Source organism: Adiantum capillus-veneris, chromosome 7 (genome assembly GCF_014529385.1).
Source record: "Adiantum capillus-veneris isolate H3 chromosome 7, ASM1452938v2, whole genome shotgun sequence".
Lineage (NCBI taxonomy): Eukaryota > Viridiplantae > Streptophyta > Polypodiopsida > Polypodiales > Pteridaceae > Adiantum > Adiantum capillus-veneris.
The window spans coordinates 80,768,326-80,790,057 of record NC_140937.1 but is presented as its reverse complement, the minus strand read 5'-3'; the positions used below and the strand labels follow the sequence as shown (position 1 = coordinate 80,790,057).

The 21,732-nt window shown below is 42.5% G+C and overlaps 1 protein-coding gene across 9 annotated transcripts in view; it reads left to right on the top strand.

The window, feature by feature from the left end:
• LOC147454114 (ABC transporter A family member 7-like) overlaps positions 1-21,732 on the top strand; it is a 177,554-nt gene that overhangs the window by 40,531 nt on the left and 115,291 nt on the right. The window lies entirely within an intron of this gene.

The following is a 21,732-nucleotide window of genomic DNA, read 5'->3' as shown; positions in this document are numbered from 1 at the left end:
CACTATGTGCTGGGGACTCATTTCTCTTATATTGAAAGGCAGAGATGCATTGTCCCTCCCACACTGGAGGCCGATCACTCTCATGTATTCCGCGTATAAGGTCTTTGCTCATATGATTAGTATGCAATTAAGACCATTTATGCCCGATCTCATCCATGCTTCTCAGACAGGCTTTGTATAGGATTGATGCTTTTTGGAGAACATCTTCACATTCTATGAGGCAGTTGAGCGGGTTTGCCAGTGAAGACAGCCAATAGCTGTTAGGCTTCTTGATTTTGAGAAGGCTTATGATAGAGTAGATTAGGGTTTTCTGTAGGGCTGTACTGACATACAACCACAAATTCATTGGGACAAAGTTATAATGCCTAGAGAGGAGGGAGGCTTGTGGATTATTGATCCAGAGATGGAGAGCAAGGCATTGCTTGCCAAGCTCATAGCGTGCAGATTGTCTTTTGGGCCTGAGCCTTGGAAACAGTTTTTCCACCATGCTTTGTCACGTGCCTCTCCTTGGTTTGGTTCTATGGATAGTGTCGGAGCATGGCGCCCAACCATTAGATTCATCTTTACAGATGCTCCTATGGATACCTCTCATTAGTCACCATTTATGTGTTTCTTGCTGCAAATTTGGAAGAATTTGCGCATTGTTTTGATTCGTCACCCGCGTTGTTGTGGAGAGGAGGTAGCAAGGCAGACACTTGTTTTTTTTGCAAGAAAAAGATCCTTCTATTAGTTGTAAAAACCTTCCCAATGGGCTACAAACTGGCCTTGCTAGAGAGGGCTACATGAAAGGGTGGGGAGACTCCCCCAATGAAAAACTAGATATGTACAATGATGGCTAAATGAAGATATGGGAGGAGGAAACAACGACATTGGGTGGTGGTAGTGCGATATAGGTGTCCCCTAAGCTATGGCGAAGAAAGACCTTGGTCGCCAAAGTCACAAGAAAGCGTCGCGACGCTCCTACTCCCGCATGCGGTTGGAGCTACCTTGAAGCCTCTCAAACTGGCCCTTGAGTGGTTGAATTAGCTCCAACCAAATGTCTCTTATAGTCTCCACAGGTGGGAGGGGTCGAGCCTCGAAGATGTGGAAGCATTGGGCTCTCCAGAGGAACGAAAGTGTTAGGCCGCAGGTGAGCTCTAAGCAACTCTCTCTATCTGTGCTCCACTCCTGAGGTACAAGCTCTGTGGCGGATGGAGTCTAGGCCGGCGCTCTTGAATCACAATCATCCTGCTGACCGAAGTCATCTCGAAATGAAGTGCTGGGCCCGTGAGGGTGGACTTAGCAGCAACACCACAAGCGTATTGACTAGCTGTTGAAAAGTGCAAGCGTCAGTTGAAGAATCCGAAGCTAAACTTGTTGTGCCATGGGGCAGTCCCACAAAGAGTGGCATTATGTCTCAAGTGTGCAGTGAGAGGCGGTACATGCAGCAGAGTGACCATTGTGCAACAACCAACTCCCTACTACAGGAGCCCTATGGGCAACTAACCACTGGAACATAATGAATCTCCTTGGCTATCTGCTGTCCCATAGGCGCCCCCACGCCGCCCAGAAAGCCTACCAAGAACTCTGTTGTCAGACCTTCCTCCTACCAATAGTCTGCCATAGCAAGACAAATGTCTCTCCACGTTGTCAGTATGTGACGTCCATGCCGTGTTGTGTACTGGAAGAAAGGAGTCCTGGGTGATTGGTAGGAGTAAAAGGGTTCTTGCCACACAGCGGATAGCGGGAAAGAGAAACCAACTGCTGTCCAAGGCATGTGCCCCTCTAGCAGCTAGAAAAAGTTTACGCATTGGAAGTCTATAGTCCTCGAGACAACTTCTTTGAGATTAGCATCTTGCTCTAGGAACGTTTGTTGGAAGTCTATAGTCCTCGAGTCAGCTTCTTTGAAATTAGCATCTTGCTCTAGGAACGTTTGTTCAGGAAGGAATAGCTTATCTTCATCTGATCGTTACGCTCTTAGAAAATTTCATCATGATTTTGTAATCTCTTACGTAGATAAGCGTTCTAATAACTTTGTTGTTACTTGCAAAAAGTTCTATTTAGCATGCTTGTTAGGTGAAGTAGACTCTCAAACTTACAATGGTTGCGATCCTTGATGCAAGAGGTTATCTTGAAACATCAAGGCTTCTGTAAGTCTTTTGGTTTCAAGTGCCAGCCTAAATTACCATTTTTGTATACCGTTTGGAAGTTCCACAAAAATCCTATAAAACCTAGATTTATAGCTTCTTCCTGTAACACCTCTTTAACAGAGGTTTCCAAATGGCTTGATTATTGTTTCAAAGCCATTTTACCTAGCGTAAATGAACTTTGGAAACATCTTCGAAAGGAAGTAGACGTATTTATTGATTCAAGCTGGACTTCAAATGATTCAGGAGGTGTAATTCCTGCTATAAAGTTTTGAACTTTCTAAGAAGCATTAAGGAGAAATCTTCTCCTTTATGTCTCCAAACTTTTGACCTTGCGACATTGTATACGAAGCTGAAATCGGAGGACCTTGAATTCAGAGTCAAGTTTCTACTTTCAAAAAGTTTTCTTATACAAGTTTGAGTACGATAGGTATAAGGCAATGCTAGTAGAAAAGTCAGCCTTGAACTTTGACTTTTTATGGTCAAAAATTAAGAATGTAGACGTAGACAAAGGAAGAAAGAGATTCACTAGAATTGTAGGTGACATTGACATCATATCTTCGCTAGATTTTCTTTTGAATAATTTATATAGAACCGTCGGTGACTCTCTTTTCAAGCAAACAATTTGTATCCCTATGGTCACTAGTTGTGCTGTTTTTCTTGCTAATTTCTATCTTTTACTTATGAGTTTGATTTTATGGAGCGTCTCGTCCTTGCTAACACTGGCCCGATATTTTTGCACAAGTTATGCAATGTAAGACGCTTTGCAGATGATCTTTTTATTCCTGACGTTCCTTCTTTTCAAGATTTGATGTACTTGGATTCGAATTCTGTAGGTGGAGGAATTTATCCTAAGGAGTTTTGTGAACTTAACTTTTACCACAAATAGTGATTGTTGTGCCTTTTAGAGCTTAAGATTTTTCGAACTCCTTTGGGAGATATCTATGATAAACGCCTTGATCCAGAATATGCCAATCTAAATATCATTAGTATGCCTCACATGTCTTGAAACATTTCTCTTTTAGCTAAATATGGTGTCATTTTCTCTCAACTATTTTAGATTTTCTCGTCTGTTGTAGTAATTTTGCTTTCGTTGTTCAGTCGTGCCATCTTGTTTCTTTACTCGTAGAGAAAGGATACTCATTCAAAAGTGTCATGAAAAACGCTCGTTCATTTTTGCATCGTAATAAGTTTATTTTCAATGTTTCTTCCTTTGGAATGTTCAAGATAATCAATAGTAAATTCTATGAAAGTGGGGAGCTTTGAAGCCCACTTATTGTTTGAGAGTTAGTAACATACTATTTTGATGTTTAGATCTTTAGTGCTTCAATTATTTTTGCTCTTGCTTGACAAATGCTAGCCTTTATCTTGGCTGAGTATGCCCATCACCTCCGGAGAGTGATAGAAACTCAGTACGTTGGTTTTATAGAGTACGTTCAAAGCATGAATGACCTCTATACAAACCTGCACCTACTCTTGGGCACTGACGACGTGAGTAGGGATGTCGCAGCTGTTGTCCAAGCTATGCATGATAAAGGTGATAGTCTTTTTTTTCTTGTTTGGACAAGCAACGAAGTTGAGGTCACATATTGTGAAGTTTGGAATTTTGTACTTCTTTGGTTATTCCCTTCTTCGTAGGTTCGTAGTAGTACTCATTTCTAGTATTTAGCTTACATTATGATTTAAGAATTTGTTCCTTTAGAAGTTGTTGTGTGAGGTCTGATATCTAGGATAAAGTCTTTGAGATGTCTTATGCTTGTTAGTTTAAAGTTGAGTACTTGTTTCAAGTTTTAGTCATGTAAGCTGCTTCAACTTTGCTTATGCCTTTTCTAAAAACACTTTTAAGCGAATAATGGTTTGTATTATCTAGTTTTGTTTAGTAGCAAATAAAGTGATTTTTTTTTTGGTTTTTTTCTTGTTTTCTTGTGTCCCTTGCTTTTGTAGTTTTGTGAGTGTTTTATCCCCTCTTATAATTTGGAGTTCAAACTATGCTGAACTTATGAAGGTATATAACATGTACTCTGAAGCAGGCTGCCCCAAGGTTACGAGATGGATCGCCAAGGAAACGTGTAAAGTCGTAGCCGAAAAAATCCCATTGCCAACGGGTGTCAAAGCTGGTTAGCCCTCGCGGGACTAACTCAAAGGGCTCTTTCGAGCTAGACGGCTCGTGGCAAACGCACTACCAAGAGATCTCCGAGCTACTGCAGAGTGTCCCGTCTCTTGACCATATGGTGAGGTGAGACAGGCCGAGAGACGAGGCCGTGGGATGAGTGGGAGAAATGGGAGGGACGGGAGGAGAGGGTGGTGGAGGGAGGGGATTGGGGGTGGAGGGGACGAAGTGGAGCCGGCAGGTGGGGAGGGGGAGGCGGAGGAGCAGCCGGTGGTGAGGCTGAAGTGGAAGGAGTCTTTTGTGGACCCTCCTGCTAGAGAGGATCAAAACGGTTCCCTGTAGGAACCCAATGCTGTTGGCATGTCGCAAGTGGACCACCAAGGGGAGTTGTGGGCGTGCCTGTCCCTCGTTGCGATGGCCATGCACTGCTACTAGCCATCAACCGACTGGCCACGAGTCTCTGAGGAGGTACGAGCTGGTGCACCTCGAGTCTTTGTCTGCTATGTCTGGCCAACCTTGGTAGACTGAGGTTGTGGCGCGGGTCAGGATCTCTTGCGAGGACCGGCCTTCGCAAGATGGCCCATCTTTCTACAAATGAAGCACTAATTGAGGAGTCAGGAATACACCGAGCTCTGACAGAACCATCCACGACTCACCCTAGGCAGTAGAACTACCTTTGGAAGAGTGGCTATCTTGAACCAGTATTGTAGGGATACCTGCTGCCAAGGCAAGGCAACGATGAAGCTGCAGTGGATTGTCTCAATCTTGGAGCCAATCGTGGATAACAACAAGAAATGCTCTCTCCTCAGGCCGGGGAAACATGCCGAAATGGGCAAGTCAGCTTCCTTGACAAGAGGATCTGAGGTAGGATCAAAACCATGGTACCACTAACGAAAATGAGCCTTGATTGCTTGGATGCCCAATAGGCTCATTGAAATGACCTAAGTCCCCATCTCGGGAGTTTCAAACTCGATCTAGTAGTAGCCATGCCCAAGGAACTGCACATCGATGATTTTTCCCATATCTGAGAAAAGACGGGCTGGAGGAGATCACGCACCTCACCTTTGCTAGATTGGGTGCCGATAATCTTGCAAATAACAAAGGTGATCTGGAGGTGCTCCACCTTTGCTGCAAGGCTCGCTTGCACCGTCGGCAAGAGAGCAAGTTGGATGGTAGGCTCTGCGGTGTTGGGCGAGGGGCCTTCGTCTGAGTCCCTGGGAGATGAAGCAAAGGCCTCCATCTGTGTCTGCTATTGTGAAGGGAAAGAGGACAATAGAGCTCTACTTACCACAAGCCCACTTGGGGGAGGTGGCCCGAGCAAGCACGGAGGAGGGAGGATGCAAAGAGCGAGGAAGGAGGATTTGGGGGGAGGGGGAGGGGCCGGGTGTGGTGGTGAGCTGAAATGGAAGCATGCAAGGGGGGGGGGGGATAGGGTGCGCAGTGGGGAGGATTCCTTCAACTTCAAGTTGCGTCTATGTTTATCCTGTTGCCTTCTTATGCTGTGCTTGAGGCTTCTCTAAAGCCTCACGAACCTTGGCAAAAGTAGTGTCCAAATCCCTCGTGCACTAATCTACTTCAAAAATCTTGTCTTTGGTGCTTAGGAATGCAGGAACCTTCTTAGCACCTTCGATTACCTCAAATGGCTCCTTCCCCATCGAAGAGTGAACCGTGTTGTTGTAGGCAAATTCCACCAAAGGTAAGTATTTTTCCCATTGAGCCTTTTGATCCGAAATGTAAGACTTCAATAAATCCAAAACCATCGAACTGGCTATTTTAGATTGCCCATCTGTCTATGGGTGGAATGAGGATGAGAACTGCAACCGTGTGCCAATGTTCTTCCATATTGCCCTCCAAAACAAACTCGTGAATCGCGGATTTGTGTCTGAGGCTATCGCCTCAAGGATGCCATTTAATCGAAAAATCTGAGAGATGAACAGTCTCGCCAAATGTTCAAGCTTGACCGACTTCTTTACCGGAATAAAATGTCTTGCTTGCTAAACGTGTAAATGATTGTCCAAATGCCATCATGCCCACTTAGGATGAGAACTGCAACCGTGTGCCAATGCTCTTCCAGATTTCCCTCCAAAACAAACTCGTGAATTGGGGATCTGTGTCTGAGGCTATCGCCTCAGGGATGCCATGTAACCGAAAAATCTGAGAGATGAACAATCTCTCCAAATGTTCAGGCTTGACCGACTTTTTTACAGGAATAAAATTGCTTGCTTGCTAAATGTGTCAATGACTGTCCAAATGCCATCATGCCCACTTTGGGTCTTGGGAAGATAAAAAATGAAATCCATTGCAATGCTTTCTTAGGGGTCGGAGGGTATGGGTAAACACTTTAGAAATCCCGGTGCCTTATGCCTGTCAAACTTGACCTTTTGGCATACGAAACAATTGCGAACTAAATCGTCCACATCCTTTTTGAGCCTCGGCTAGTAAAAATAACGTTCAACACCGTTCAAGGTGGTATCTATGCCACAGTGGCCCGAAAAAGGTGGACAATGGTACTTTGTCGAAACCTTTTCCCTCAAAGGCTGTGTAACACACAACATCGTTTTCTGCATTAAATAGCCGTCACATATGAATAGCCTGTAACCGTCTCCCCACTCTATGCTCGGCGAAAGATGTCTGCAAAGTCAGGATCTGTGGCGTACTGGTCGACCATATCCTCGAAGCTTCGGTGGTGTATTGCGGAAATAGCCAGAACCAAGGGCTTTGATGATAGCGCATTTGCTACTAAGTTCTTCTGTCCCTGAACATGGACTATCTAGAAATGAAACTGTGACAATATGTTAGCCCACCTCATCTGCTTTTCCGAAAGCTGCTTCTGCAACAAGTAGCAACGTAAGTTCTGATAATCTGTAAAGACTGTAAAATCAGCTCCGAGTAAATAGTGTCGCCACTGCATAAGAGAATGGCTAACTGCCAATAGCTCTTTCTCATAACTGTGTGCTACCATCTCTGGACGTGAAAACATCCTATCTCGTAAGCAATGACATGGCCTTCTTGCATCAATTTGCTCCCAGACTACGACCACAAGCATTACAATAAACTTCGAATGGATTTTGCAAGTCTGGCAAGGCCAACACTGGTCCGGTAGTCAATTTCTTTTTGAGAGTCTAAAAAGTGGTAATCTTCGTCGGTCCCCACGTGAAGAAACTCCTTTCTGAGTCAGTAAATGCAAAGGAGAAGCTATCTCTGTAAATTTTCGAATGAACCGCCGATAACAAGAGCACAAGCCTAGAAAGCTTCGAACTTCATGAGTATTTTCTAAGTCAGGCCAATCGCGAATAGTCTCAATTTTGGCCGGGTCCATCTGTACTCCTCCTGCTGAGACGATGTGCCCCAAGAAATGTATCTTGGGCACGAAAAGTCCACTCTTCTTCGCGTTGATAACCAATTTATACTTTATCAATGCTTGAAAGACCTGTAGCAGATGATGTCTATGCTCTGCTTCATTTTTGAAGAAAACTATAATGTTGTCAAAGAAAAGTGCCCAGCCCCATCCACCGTCGGTGACTATGTGGAAGATCAAAGAGGCAGTTGTTATTCTGGGTACATATGAATTGAGTTTGAGTAGCTGGACTCACGAGATGGTCAGAGGCATTTGTAGAGGATATTTAGTACCTTGATTATGATCTCTTCGTGAGATGATACAATACATTGCAGATACTTGTAGACATGGTTACAAAGAGTGTCTTGGAAAGTGTGGAGGAGGGTGCCTTGTGCACAGGTCTCGGCAACCATTATTGATCCCCCCCCATACTGTCCCCTTACAGGCTTTGGTCACTTTATCTATTCATTTATAGCTTTGTAATAGTTGGGTTTTTTCCCTATTCCATGTTATATCCCTATGGGATTTTTTCACTTCAGTTGTATCATGATGTATTATGGCTTCGACTATGTTTTGTATATTTTATGTGATATAATCGGGACATGCCTTTTTTTTTTGAGATTGAGAGAGAGAGAGAAATGAAATGAAATGTTATATTAACGTCTTCAAAAGGCCGAAGTGACCTATGAGACCAGAAAGTTACAATGTGGTGGATCTGATACAAAGTCAAAGAAAGAGAGAGAGAGAGAGAGAGAGAGAGAGAGAGAGAGAGAGAGAGAGAGAGAGAGAGAGAGAGAGAGAGATGATGAAATGAAATGTTGATTAACGTCTACAAAAGGCCTAAAAGACTTGTGAGACCAATCCATGACTTGTGAGACCAATCCATCACATCCTCATTAGGTGTGTCAAAGTGTCCAATACGAAAGTAACGGATTGAAGTAAAGACTGAACCACTAAAAAATGGGGGGCGGGGGGGTGGCTAATACAAGGGCAGCCTGCTGAGCTTGAGGTGGCTAGTATAGGGGGTATCCTACTAGGCTTGGTCCAGTCCTCTGTCGTCACATGAACTCTCTCATGGATCTTTGCAACATGATATCAATCTCCTGCTCTGTGAAGAACCTCATAGGAGTTCGTTTGTATCTCCCAATGATAGCGTAAATATGTCGGTGGTAGATAGATCGGCGGCGTAATCTGTGAGGAGGTTGTGGGCGTCGGGATTTGCTGATCTTTGTGGCTCTCTCTAGTAGAGTCCCACGTGATGCGGGGCGGGCTGTCGTGTAGTTTGCTGCTTGAGGAGGGCCGCTCTGGAAGTAGTTTGTGACTGGCCTTTGGATGGGCCTCCGCCATAACCACTAGTGTGGGCCTATGAGCTCGCTTTGATGGTCTTTCTTCCACTTTCTCTTTACCCTTTGCCCTCTCTCTTTTCTTCTTCCAATTCTGGATCCGCTTCACTCTCTTTAGATTCTTTCTCTTCTGGATCCTCCATTGACCCTTCATCACTCTCTTTCTCGCCCTCTACTGGAGCGGTTTGTGGGTTGTCTTCTCTTTGATCTTCTAAGTAGTGGAGGTGGCTCCTTTTCATCTTCTTCCTCCTCTTCTCGCTCTCCATTCTTCAAGCCGGTTTCTAACCACAAATTCTGCTCTGGAGCTGATGACAAATTGTCTGCCATTCCCACCGCATGATAGGCAATTCTGGTGAGGACTTTGGGGCTCCAATGTATTTGATGCCTTGGTCTTCTTGTGCTCTTGAGTGTGTTAGCACAATGGGAATTGGTAGCCTGGTCTTTAGTGCAGTTGTGAATGTAGATGCCACGGCATGGTTCGGGCATAAATAATGGGGTGGTTGCTTCGTAGAAAAATGGAAGTGTTGGTGGAACAGGCTTGTAGGCTCCTCTGCCGGTATATGGATCATATCTTGGAATGTCGCCGCAACGGTATTCTTGGTGAAGACTCTTGTCCTTTTCTTCTCTTTCGAGCGCATCGACTCGCCTTTTGTGGGCAGCTTAAGTGCTTCTGCCACTATCTCTTTAGAGATATTCAGTTCGGTGGGCTGTCCAACTGCATCTGTGATCTGGGCTGTGCCATCCTCCTTGATTGAGTTGAGAAGCTCATAAGCTCTTTGCAAATCGACTTCGCATGGCTCCATCTGGTAAAACTCTTGGAGTCCGAGCTTTCCGTGTGCTTCTTGTAGCTCTTGTGCTTGAGCCACATTATGAATTTCTTTGGGGAGCATTTGGAGCTCTATTGCTTGGTTGTCTGCTGTCCGGAATCTCCCTTGGAAGATTGCGACATTGTTCTTCTCTAATAGATCCCCAACAAAAGTCTTCTTAGCTTCGCGGATGGACGTCTCCTCTAGCTGATACTTTGGAAGATCCAACAATCTTTGCTTCTTAGTCTTCTTCTTGGGGGTAGGGGCCTGGTTTTGCATTGATCCTGGTGCAATCACACCATGTATAGGCATTAGGTGCATTTCAGAGCGGAAAATTGCCTTTTAAGTTGGAATTGAGACTTTGCAAGCCAAATTCACAATTAAAACCAAATAATTACTACATTGACCCATAAAAACAAAGTATGAACATCAAAGTGGTTTTGTCAAACAATTTACACCAAGATATTAAGCATGCTTATTATCTAGTACTTCGTTCTGGCATCAAAACTGGCTTTTGGCTATGCACATGGGTTATATGCAATGAAAATAGATAGGAGCTGAAGTTTGGGTGAATTTGGATGCATGGATAGGTTGGGATCATTTTTTGGCTAGAAGGCTTAGAAAATGACGAAGTGTTGGTGCAAAAACTTTTTGGTGTCCACATTGAAGCAAATTTGGTGTGTAGGCTTGTGACAACATGATAGAACTGATGGCATCAAGAATTTTCCATTTGGGGTCATTTGGTCACAGGAGATATTAAGCACGCTTATTATCTACTGTGCCAATTTTCAACTTTTTTGCAAGTTTTGGGCTTATGCAGGTTGTAGGAGGTGTTTTCAAGCTTTGAATGTGATCTTGCATATTTTGAACTTGCAAGTGGTAGGATTTGGAAGCTTTAGTGTGGTTTTTGGTATTGTGAACAAGAAACGAGTGATTTTTGACTTGTAAGGAGGTTCAGGGCTTTGATGCATCATAAGGATAGTGTGCATGCAAAGAAAAAGTTAAAATAGGCTAGTTTGGGATCATGAGATAATAAGCGCGCTTACTATTTAGGATTGTAGATTTTCATTTTTTCCAACTTACAATGCCATACAGTTGTCCTATAAGCATAATGTGCCCTAATTGGAATTGATTTTGATTTCCTGGAGTCTGTGCAATCCTTGGTCCTCTGACTTTGGCCATTTTTGCTCCTGGCACTTGAAATAGATCATTTCCCCCCCAACTTTGAATGGTATGATGTCCCAGATGTCTTAAAGAGTGTCGTGTCAATTTTGGTCCGGTTTGGAGTAGTTTTGAGGCCTTAGCTCAAAAATGACACTTTATGGCAATCCGAGCCGATTTCTTATATCCAGGGCCTCAACTAAGCTTTCCTTTTGATTCTACCTAGGTACATTGGTTATAATACCTATGGGGAAGCTCTTTGTGAAGTTAGAATGTAATTCTGACTTTGTGCTAAATTTCAGCTTATTATTTATAAACCCCCCTAGCCCTGAGTCAAATGGTCATATGACTCATTGGGAATGTTCTACCAGTGGTCACTATGTCCCCCTTAAGGTTTGGTATGATTTGGTCCACAGAATTGGGAGTTATGGTGTGCTTTCTCTCCGTTCTTTCACCTTCTGCTAACCTAGGGTTTTTTTGAGTTATCTCGAACCCGAAAACATGTATAAACAGACTCGTTGGTAAGTCAAGAACATACGTCTCATGTTTCGTGTGAGAATGTGTAGCGTAGAGGCCGTAAAGGTGGACGAAAGCATGCAGAAAACTAGCTCTTTAGCTCTCTTCAAAAAGGTCAAAGTAGAAATGAGACTACCTGTGCTATACATAGCTAGGCTACGTGACTCATTTTCTCTCAAACTCCTCAACTAGTCCTATTAGACTGTGTAGTGCAGTTTCCTTTCGAAAATTTTGTTGTTTGGATTCCGTTTGCTCTTTTTTTCGAGAAATTCACCAAATCAGGTATAACCGGCTTAATTTAGGCTTTCCGTCACCGTCGTCGAAATCGAACAAGATTTGACATGCCCGTCCGTCTTTCCTTCCTTATCATCAGGGTATCTTCTGTCTTTCTATATGAGCCTGTTTACTATTTATTTTCTATTGTTGAACCTTTCTTATTAAAAAATTAAAAGGAAAAATAATTAAGTAATCCAAAAAATAGAAAACCAATCCAAAAATTATATAAACATACACAAAACACTAGACTTGGCCATATCTTTGTGGATTTCTCCATTTTGATCACATTGTTGGCCGAAAAACACGTGAAAAGAGTAAAAAATGCAATATTTTTGACTTTTTCGATGATGTTTACACTATTGACACACACCTAGGGGCTCTCATATTACATAGTCTCCATTCTCTTTACTTATAAGAGCATTTTACTTATGAATTACAAAAAGCCACTCATTAACATACAAGCACTTCAAAACACTGTCCTTTTTCTAATCTATTTCAGATATTTGGGTCTGCATTGAGTATGCCTCCCCCCCTCCCTGCCTGAGTCCTCCGGAACAACAGTGTATCCCGGGTTGTGAAGTGCATGGGTAGTCAAGTCTTGTCTATGCATAGCCGATGTTGGCTCTACCATGCTATTGAGGTCAATGCAAGTTAAAACACTATACGGTGAAAGAGGTTGGTTTTGAGCGTAAGCCCAAGGTTTGTCGATGACGAAGCATTCTGGTGATTAACTCTTTAAAAAAGTAGATCTTGCAGTACTTGCGCTTGTTCCTTGATAGTTGTTGGCATATAACAGTCAGTGGTCATGGAATCATGTGGCACTATAGTAGGTGATTTTGCTGGTAATGGCTGAAGCTTTGGTTCCCATTTGTAGTTCATGTGGCTTGGTGTTGCCTTGGGTTGCCATTCGTACACCGTCTTTGGTTGGGGCTTGGCTTTAGGTTGCTGCTTGGGTTTCCACATCCATTTAGTTGGCTGTAACTTTGGTGACTTTTGTGGCAGTTGATGGGGAGTTGTTGGTTGTGATTACATTTATGAGTACTCATTAGCTGCTTAGGCACCCAAATCTGTTTAGAATTGTTGGTGAGTTGGGCTTTGGGTACCCAAAATTGCACGGTTTCTTGCATGCTGGTATTATGAGGATGGATTCGATGTCGAGTAGTGGTCATTGGAGCTGAGTCAAACCTGTTTTCTGGTAGCTTTGGAGTTTTGAGAGCGGCCTTCCACTCTTCAAACTGTGATCGAACGGTACTCGTAATTGTCTACCTTTGAGTGTTAACTCAAGAACCTTATCATCCCAATCTTGGACTGCTTTATAGATTCTTTTTCCCATAAGTGTCCAGTCCAGTCTTCCTCTACGAATGGAATTCCGTCTAAGGTATCTTCGTTGTCCGACAATATTAGTTCTGGCTCTTTTGGTTCACAATGGGGTCATGGAACTCCTAACACAATATCTTCGTTTATATGCTCATCAAGAATGCAAATAAACGTGTGTGGGTACAAAAATTTATGCACAAAGATATTGAGATTGATCAATCCCAATGTTGGTGTGAATTCTTTATGACATCCCTTGACTTAGCTCTCTAGTTTTCCAATGGTTGGGTTGTCGCTCTTTTGTAAGTCGAATAGTTGACAACATTGAGCCATGCACCTGTGTTAGCTAGTGCTTTGACTCTAAACCCATCTTTCAAGGTAACTGTTATCCTCATGTCCAATCCATCTAGTCATTCATCATCTGTTTCCACTTCATCTTCTTCTAAAGACTGAGTAAAGTAGTGATGGTGAATCTGAAGAGTATTGATTGGCAAAACTTCAGGAATTGGTCGCATTGTGGGTTTTCTCTTCAAAATCCGAATTTGTGCTTCTTCTTGAGCCTCCTCAATTACTTGTTGTAGTTTAAGCTTTCGTTCTTTTGCTGCATGCATTCTTGCAAAAGATCATTAGTCAATCGCAAATGGTATTCTGAAGATGACATCCACTAACCCAATCCTCTATAATTTCCCATCTAAGGCGGCCAGTTTAAGTGCCCCGCTTGGCAAAACATTCTCGATTACAAAAGGACCGTGTCCCTTTTTCTTGAATTTAGGGATGTGTTGTTTCAGCGAGTGAACTAATACCAAATCTCCCTGTTTGAAGATCTTTGTGAACAAGTGTAAATCAAAGAACTGTTTTTGTTTCCTTTTCTAGGCATATATATGTGCTATGGCCGTTAGTCTTTGTTCATCTAACCATTCCAAGTCCTGAAGTCCTATTGACAACTCGTGACCCTTCCATTCTAACTCGTGTGCAACTTTGAGGGTTGGCAATAAGAATTCCATGTGCAGTATAGCGTTGAGCCCATAGATCAAGTTAAAGAGAGTGGCGTTCAAAGCCATTTTGAATGACACTCTATAAGCCTACAAAGCTGAATGAAGATTCATTTCCCAATCAGTTCTTCCCGAGCTTACAATCTTAGTAAGCATTGAGCTTAAGATCTTGTTTGTATGCTCGGCTTGGCCATTCGCTTAAAGATGATAGGGTGCAGATTTGTTATGGATCACCATAAACTCAGTCAACAAATGTTCTATCACCGAGGAAATGTGTCTCTCAATCACTTACAATCTTAATAGGAAGTCCGTACTGCGTAAATATGCACTCTTATAGAAATGCGATAGTGCTTCGAGCATTGTTCTTCCTAGTGGCTTTTGCTTCTCGACCATAGTCTTTTTCGGACGCTTCCAATAGCCCAACCACCCTTCCGTACGGATACGGGTACGGGTTTGAACAGAGTACGGAATGGCATTTCGTACGATCAGCCAGCGAAAGTAAAAAATTGGGGCAAATTATAACGGGTTTGGTTTTTTGGCCGCGCGAGCATAATCGACTCTCTGTTTACTGTTCGCAGCTCTTTGTAAGGTGGATGCAGGCACTGCAAAGACTCGGGGAGCGTGAGAGTTGACGGCAAGCCCATCCTCTCAAGTCTCGGGTCTCGCCCTCTCTTGCTCAACTTGGTCCTCCAACTTCTCCCGTGCCCACGAGCCCTAAACCATCGCGTGGCGTGACTCTTTCTTGCGAGAGCAAAGAAACTGAGCAGATGGGCCGAACCAAGCGTCCCGAGTGGCAATATGTGCAGTAAGTGAAGGGCCTCCCAAAAGGAAAATGGACTTGCAAATGTGATTTTTGTGGGCATTCATGGGATGGTGGTCCTTTGCGTATCTGTACACATATACTAGGCATTGCTGGCCATGGTGTGGGAGGCCCATGTGATGAGGCTCTAGCCGATGTTGTAGAGATTGTTAGTGCAGATGCAAGGCGGGAGGAAGAAGATAGAGCTGCTTTTGTAGATGCATTGGTCAATGATTTGGAAGGAGATGCCTCTCAAGCTCAAGGAAGTGCTTCAATGAGTACGCATGCTAAGGGAAGGACTAATGTAAGTGGTTCTTCCAGGTCCCATGTGGGGTCCTCACGCAAGAAGAGGAAGGTTGCGCAAGGGGGTTTGGCAAGTGCATTTGGCTTGCAAGCACGGAAGCAAGTAGATCAAGCCTTGCACAGTTTTTTTTATGCTGAGGATGTTCCTACATGGAAAGTAAGGAGCCCTTACTTTTTGCATATGGTGAAAGCGGTTGGACAAGCAGGTCCTTCGTATGTTCCCCCTTTTACTATGCTTTGCGCACCACAAAATTGAATGAGGGAGTCAAATGCGTAAAGACTGAGATCATGGGTGTGCGCGAGAAATGGAAAAGACATGGATGCTTTATTGTGTGTGATAGATGGTCTGACACTAGGCGCAGGCCTATCATTAACTTTCTTGCATGCTCTATTTATGGGTCAGTGTTTTTGAAAGCTGTAGACACACTTGGGGACCCAAAGACATCAGAATTCATTTTTAAGCATCTCAAACAGGTTGTCAGAGAGGTTGGCCAAGCAAATGTTGTACATGTATGCATGGACAATGCAACCAATTGTGTTGGTGCTGGGGAGATGATTGAAAAAGAGTGGAAACACATTTTTTTTTACCAAATGTGCTTGCCATTGCTTGGACCTTTTGTTTGAGGACATTGGCAAGATTGCTTGGGTTGCAAAAGTTCTTGAGGATGTAACAAAGATTGTCACATTTGTGACAAGAAAGTCTACTGTGTTGGCATTGTTTTGGCAACTTAGCAAGAACGACTTGGTGAAGCCGTCAGCTACTCGATTTGCGTACTACTTTATCATGTAAGCCAATCTTGTGGATGAGAGATGCATGCAAGGTATGCGCAAGCTTATGATTGATGAAAAATTTGTGAAGATGAAGAGATCCAACATCCAAGACTGAAAAGGCTATCGAGGTCTCGAACATTGTGTTTAATGCATCCTTTTGGCAAGAGGCTAGGCTGATTTTGAAAATTTGTGTTCCCATTTTGAAAATTCTCCGTTTGGCTGATAGGGAAGGAGCCACCCATGGGGCGCATGTATGAGCTTACAGATCGCATGGTAGAGCAAATTGAAAACATGCAATGCATTGATGCTGCAAAGATGAGAGAGATTAGGGATCTATGCATTGAAAGATGGAAAATGTTGCACGCACCGTTACATGTTGTTGGATACATGTTGCATCCTATATGGTGAGAAAGAGGGTAAGAAAGTGATGGCGAGGTGCATTAAGGATGGATGACATTCTTGGAAAGGTACATGAAGGGCAATTTGACCTTGCAAGGCACCCTAATTGATGAGTTTGACATTTATAAAGCTGAAAGAAAGTCATTTGCTCATATAATTGCAAAAGATTAAAATAGGATGTAGGAGGGAGTGAAATGGTGGGAAACTTCCGGGGCTTGCACACCCGCTTTGCAAGCTCTTGCTATGAGGGTGCTTTCTCAAGGGACATGTACCTTTCCATGTGAGAAATTATTGGAGCACCTTCTCTCTCATTCATTCCAAGAGAAGAAATAGGCTACTCCCATCTCATACAGAGAAGCTTGTGTACATACACACAAACTTGAGGCTCATATCCAAAATCAAAGAGCGCGGCTATGAGAGAATGGAGGTCACACTGGAAATGCTCAAGGGAGGACCGCTTGCTTGCCTTGCAAGAGATTTAGGAGGTCATTGCAGAGAGTACTACAGATGCGATAGAGACTATTTCCATTGTTGGTACTAGTCATATTGGGACATCATGCTCAGTTGGTGGTGATGAGGATGAGGATGAGGACGAGGACGAGGACTTGGACTAGGATGAGGATGATGGTGATGACGATGAGGATGTGAGCTATGGTGAGAGTTAGAGCTCACTGCACTTGGCCGCCTACTTATGGTGTTGGACCATTACTTATGGTGTTCATTGTTGTTTCTACAATTTAGATTCTAGCCTCTAGTCTCTACTTATGTTTTGGATTCAAGAGACTACACTCCTGAATGTTTTTTGTGTTGCTTCTACAGTCGTGACTCCTTTTTGTTTGAAGGTTACTTCATTACTTTGAGGCTCCATCTCTCTACTTTTTGTTCTTTTGTCTACATGCCTGATTGGCACATGGTCACTGATTGATTGGTGTATTTACTGTACGATGTGCAGATTGAGCAACAAGCTAGTCTCTAAATTCTAAAGTTTCTATGGTTTTGTGTTTGTGTATAAAGTTTTAAACATGGTGGTGTAGTATGTAGGTTGTTCTTCCGTATCCGTGTGCGTCCGATGTGTGGTTGATGTATGAAAAAACTACGGCTTTGACCCATTTGGGGAAGTAATCTGTGGCCACGATAATGTATTGCGTCTGAGTTTTATATGCAGTGGTTGTATTGGACCAACAAAGTGTATACCCCACGTGGAAAATGCACGTGCTCCCATCATAGGTCGCAATGGCATATTGTCGATTCTAGTTGGCATTTTTGCTCGTTAACAAGAGTCGCATCGTCGAACAAGTTTTTTGGCATCAGCAAACAGAGTTGGCAACCAAATACCAGCCATCAAGATAGCTCTAGCTGTGGTTTCGTGGGAGAAATGACCTCTTGCAAGACTGGCGTGCGCTTGTTCTAAGATAGGAAGATATTTATCCTCGTTGGCACAAGTCTAAGCTGTTGGTCCTTCCCTCGTCTATAGAGTTGATGACTGATCATCACATAATTGGTTGCTTTAGTCTTGATCGCTCTTACTAATGTCTTCAGGGAATTTCCCATTTGTCAGATATTCTACCAGATATCTACTCCATCTTGGGATAACAGAGATCTTGAAGAATGTGGTATGTGGAATGACTTCTTTTTCCTTACACTGGGAATAATTGTTTGCATAGACATGAACATCCCGTTTCATAGTTGGCCAGTAAACTAGGTTAATCTTTGCAAGGTTTGATCTTCCGCAAAATGAATTCCTACTACCGTGGTATGAGTTTGATTCAAGTAGTTTGCTTGTTCCTCAGGGCTAATGCACCAAAGTAGAATCCCATCTTTGTTTTTCCGATACAACCTTCTAACCAGCAATTGATATAGGGATGATTGCTCTATCAGTCGTGGTGTAATTGGACGTGGAATCTCTGAATCTGCTTGAGCGATGGTCATCAAAGAGACAAGGTCTTCCGACCATCTAGGAATCATTTCTACTGAGAACAGATAAGCATCTGACAAACCATCATCTACTCCTTGCGGAGGTTCCTCCGAAGTGATCCTCGACAGGTGATCTGCTCTGTGGTGCATGGTGCCCTTCTTGATTACCACTGTAAAATCAAACTCTAGTAAGATGATAAACCATCTTACTATTCTTCCCATGTTGCATGGCTTGCTTACCAAATATAGTAAGGGTTGGTGGTCTACAATAAAGACAAACTTATCGGCTAATAAGTAGTGTTGGAATTTCTTAACCGCATAACCATTCCAAGGCCTTCCCTTTCGGTTGTGGTGTAGTTCTTTTCCGCTAGGTTTAGCTGTCTGTTAGCATAAGAGACAGGAAAATCCATTGTCTCCCCTCTTGAAGTGTTTCCTCTTCTATATCATCAATGGCATCATAGTAATGATCAGAGAAAACTTGTTGTTCCTCAATCTGTTCTATAGATACTATCTGAATAGGAATTATGTCGTATCCCTTCTCGTCACAAAATTGTGTCGATGTGGATTCGTTAGCACATCCATAATGGCCAGAATATGAGTTCACTCAAATGGTTCGAACAAATGTTTTGGAAAGGGTTCTGGTAGGTATTCCACATTGTTTACCTCTCGGTCTAATACACAATCTCCTCTTCATAAACTACCACTCTCCAAGGTGGAAAGGTACGGAGTGTACGGTACGTAAGCAGTACGTAAGGTACATACTTCTGTACGGATCGGCCTTTAAGGTACGTGACCAGTACGTAACATTTGTAACAACAAAAAGAATAGTGACTTTAGCCTTTTTCAGCCTATACATACTAGGAACTACATAGAGTCTAGACATAGATACTACTTCAAACATCCATTAGATACTGCTTCAATGTCCATTAGATACTGCTTCAATAAACTTTAGTCCATTGCCCAATGGCAAGATGTCCCTTAAAAAACAAAAAAACCAAAAAAAAAAAAATTGTGAGAGGGGGAAAAAAAAAAACTGCGTACACTACCTATCCGTACGTATGGAACCATACCGTACGGCTGTACCGTACTGTACAGATCCGTACGTGCGTACGGATGCAACCTTGCCACTCTCAGAAGCTCCACACATCCAAATTGAAGTGTCTTTGTGATGACAGTTTAGTTTTCGATGAGATTTTTGTTTCCAATTCCTAGATTGGTGTTCTCAGAACATCCTTGTAGTAATGATCCTTCAAGTTTACCCGTGTAATTGATGCAACTTGTTCAAATAAAGATAGTCGTTTTTCCAATCTTGAAGCAACCGTATTTGTCTCATGAAAGGTCTTCTCAAAATAATTTCATAGTTTAGTTATTTCTTGAAATCTACAATGTCAAAAGTGTGTTGGTAGTTAATTCGACAAGAGCTGACTATCAAATTTTCCAATAAACCCATTGGTTTCCCAATATGCCCATCTGCCAATTGCAGTTTCATTTGTGTTTGCTAATTGTTGGCTTCCCCACAGGCTTCTCAAACCGCTTTCGTTTCTATGGCTATACTTGCCCCGCTGTTTAGAATAGCCATGGTCGTTACATCATTGTACTATCCTAGAAGGGTCATGTTTCCTTCATTTCCTTTGCAATGATCTCCGACTTTGTTCATGGGCACGGATTTGACTATCTTTGCCCGTGATTCTTTCCTATGCAATTCTTCAAGGTTTTTCTTTGTTATTCCCGTTATACCCATCTTTTCTATGGTTTGTTGCAGATCCTTCCATGCAGATTTGACAATCTTTGCCCGCGATTCTTTCCTATGCAATTCTTCAAGGGCCTATGATTTCCAATTTCGACTTTTGTTTCTCTAGCATTGATTGCGTGATTTGCACTAAGTTTCTGTCAGCTTCGAGCGTCTGCCATGTTCGGTGTTGGATAGTTTTTCCATTTTGTTTCCAATGTTTGTCCCACTTTCAACCTCGCTTCGAAAGCTTCCAAGGCTGCTTTGATCGGTTCGTATATTTTGTCTACCAACACGGATCCTCCGGATCTTTCAACTCTTCAAATTCCGATGACATTGACTCCATTTTGTTTCCAATGTTTGTCCTGCTTTCAACCTCGCTTCCAAAGCTTCCAAGGCTGCTTTGATCGGTTCGTATATTTTGTCTACCAACATGGATCTTCTCGATCTTGGTTTCGACTCTTCGAATTCCGATGACATTGACTGAGTCATTTTCTCAACTCTTTTCTGAACTTTCTCTTCGATCCCCCTTCATTGTTTTTGTCTTCTAAGATCGTATCATTTTCGTCACTTTTTTTGGGAAACTTTCAAACGTTTACTAGGTATATCTGACCCACTTGCACTGTTCTTTAGTCTTATAGAATGTCAAAATGTGCTTGAACCTAACAGAGGTTCCAGTCCTTGATTGGGTTGAGAAGGAAGACATCTCGGAACTTGAGTCGGAGTAAGTGTTTGACATTTCTTTTGCGATAGTCTTTAAAGGCTTCCCCTGGTTTATGCTTTCTTACGTAGATACTCTACTCTCAGTCTCTCGATTATAACCTTGATTCACGACAAAACGGCGTGACCTTTGGTACATAAATATTTGAACTTCTCAATGAAAATGAATACCTGGCTTTCCGTATCAATACCAATCCGTTTCAGATATCGTAAATTCAACTTGGGAATTTCCCAAGCTGTTTCCAATCTCCATGTGAAATCAAGAGTATATAAATTAGTCTATTCATCACAAGAATACACAAGAACTCTTGATGCAAATTTTTGCTTCAATCCTGTCAAAACAGCCATACTGTCAATCGGCAACCTTTAATTTTAGAAAAATCAACTTCAAGTAACAATGTCCAAATGACTTCAAACTTGCTAGGATAGTTGCTTAAGATGTCTACCAACTATCCGGACCAAAAAATGTCAAATTTGACCTCTCTGGCCAGGAGTAGATAAAAAGCGTGCTTATTATCTACTAGGCCAAAAAATGACAATTTTGCACTGTTTCTTGTTCACACTTTTCAAGTATGTTCTCAATAAGCTCTGAATGAGATTATTTCAATTTTTTGTCAATTTGGTCTCAATACCCAATAATTCCTGTATTTGGTTGCAATTTTAGTGGTCATGCAAGTCAAATAATGTCCAAATTGGTTGAAACTTCTGCCAAGCACTCTATTACTTCCCTAAACCCAACCCCCTTTGAAAAAACTTGCAAAAGTTTAATTTTTAGGGTAGAAGATATTAAGCGGGCTTCTTATCTTGAGATCAAATGAGGTGATTTTTCAACTTTTTTGGCTTGCACTGGTTGTATGCACTCAAAGCAGTCCACAAACCAAGTTTCATGTAGTTTGGTTGGGTTTTGAGGTTTTTAAGCCAAGTTTTGTGTTTGCAGTTTGTTTTCAAAGATTTTTGAGCCTATTTGATAACTTATAAGTCCAAATTCTACCAAACTTAAATTAGAGCCTCCTTACACTATGCTGATACCAGTGGAGTTGAACAAATGTCCAAATCTTTCTTTTTTAGCCTCCTAGATATTAAGAGAGTCCCATGCGTCTAAGCTCTCTGTTCAAA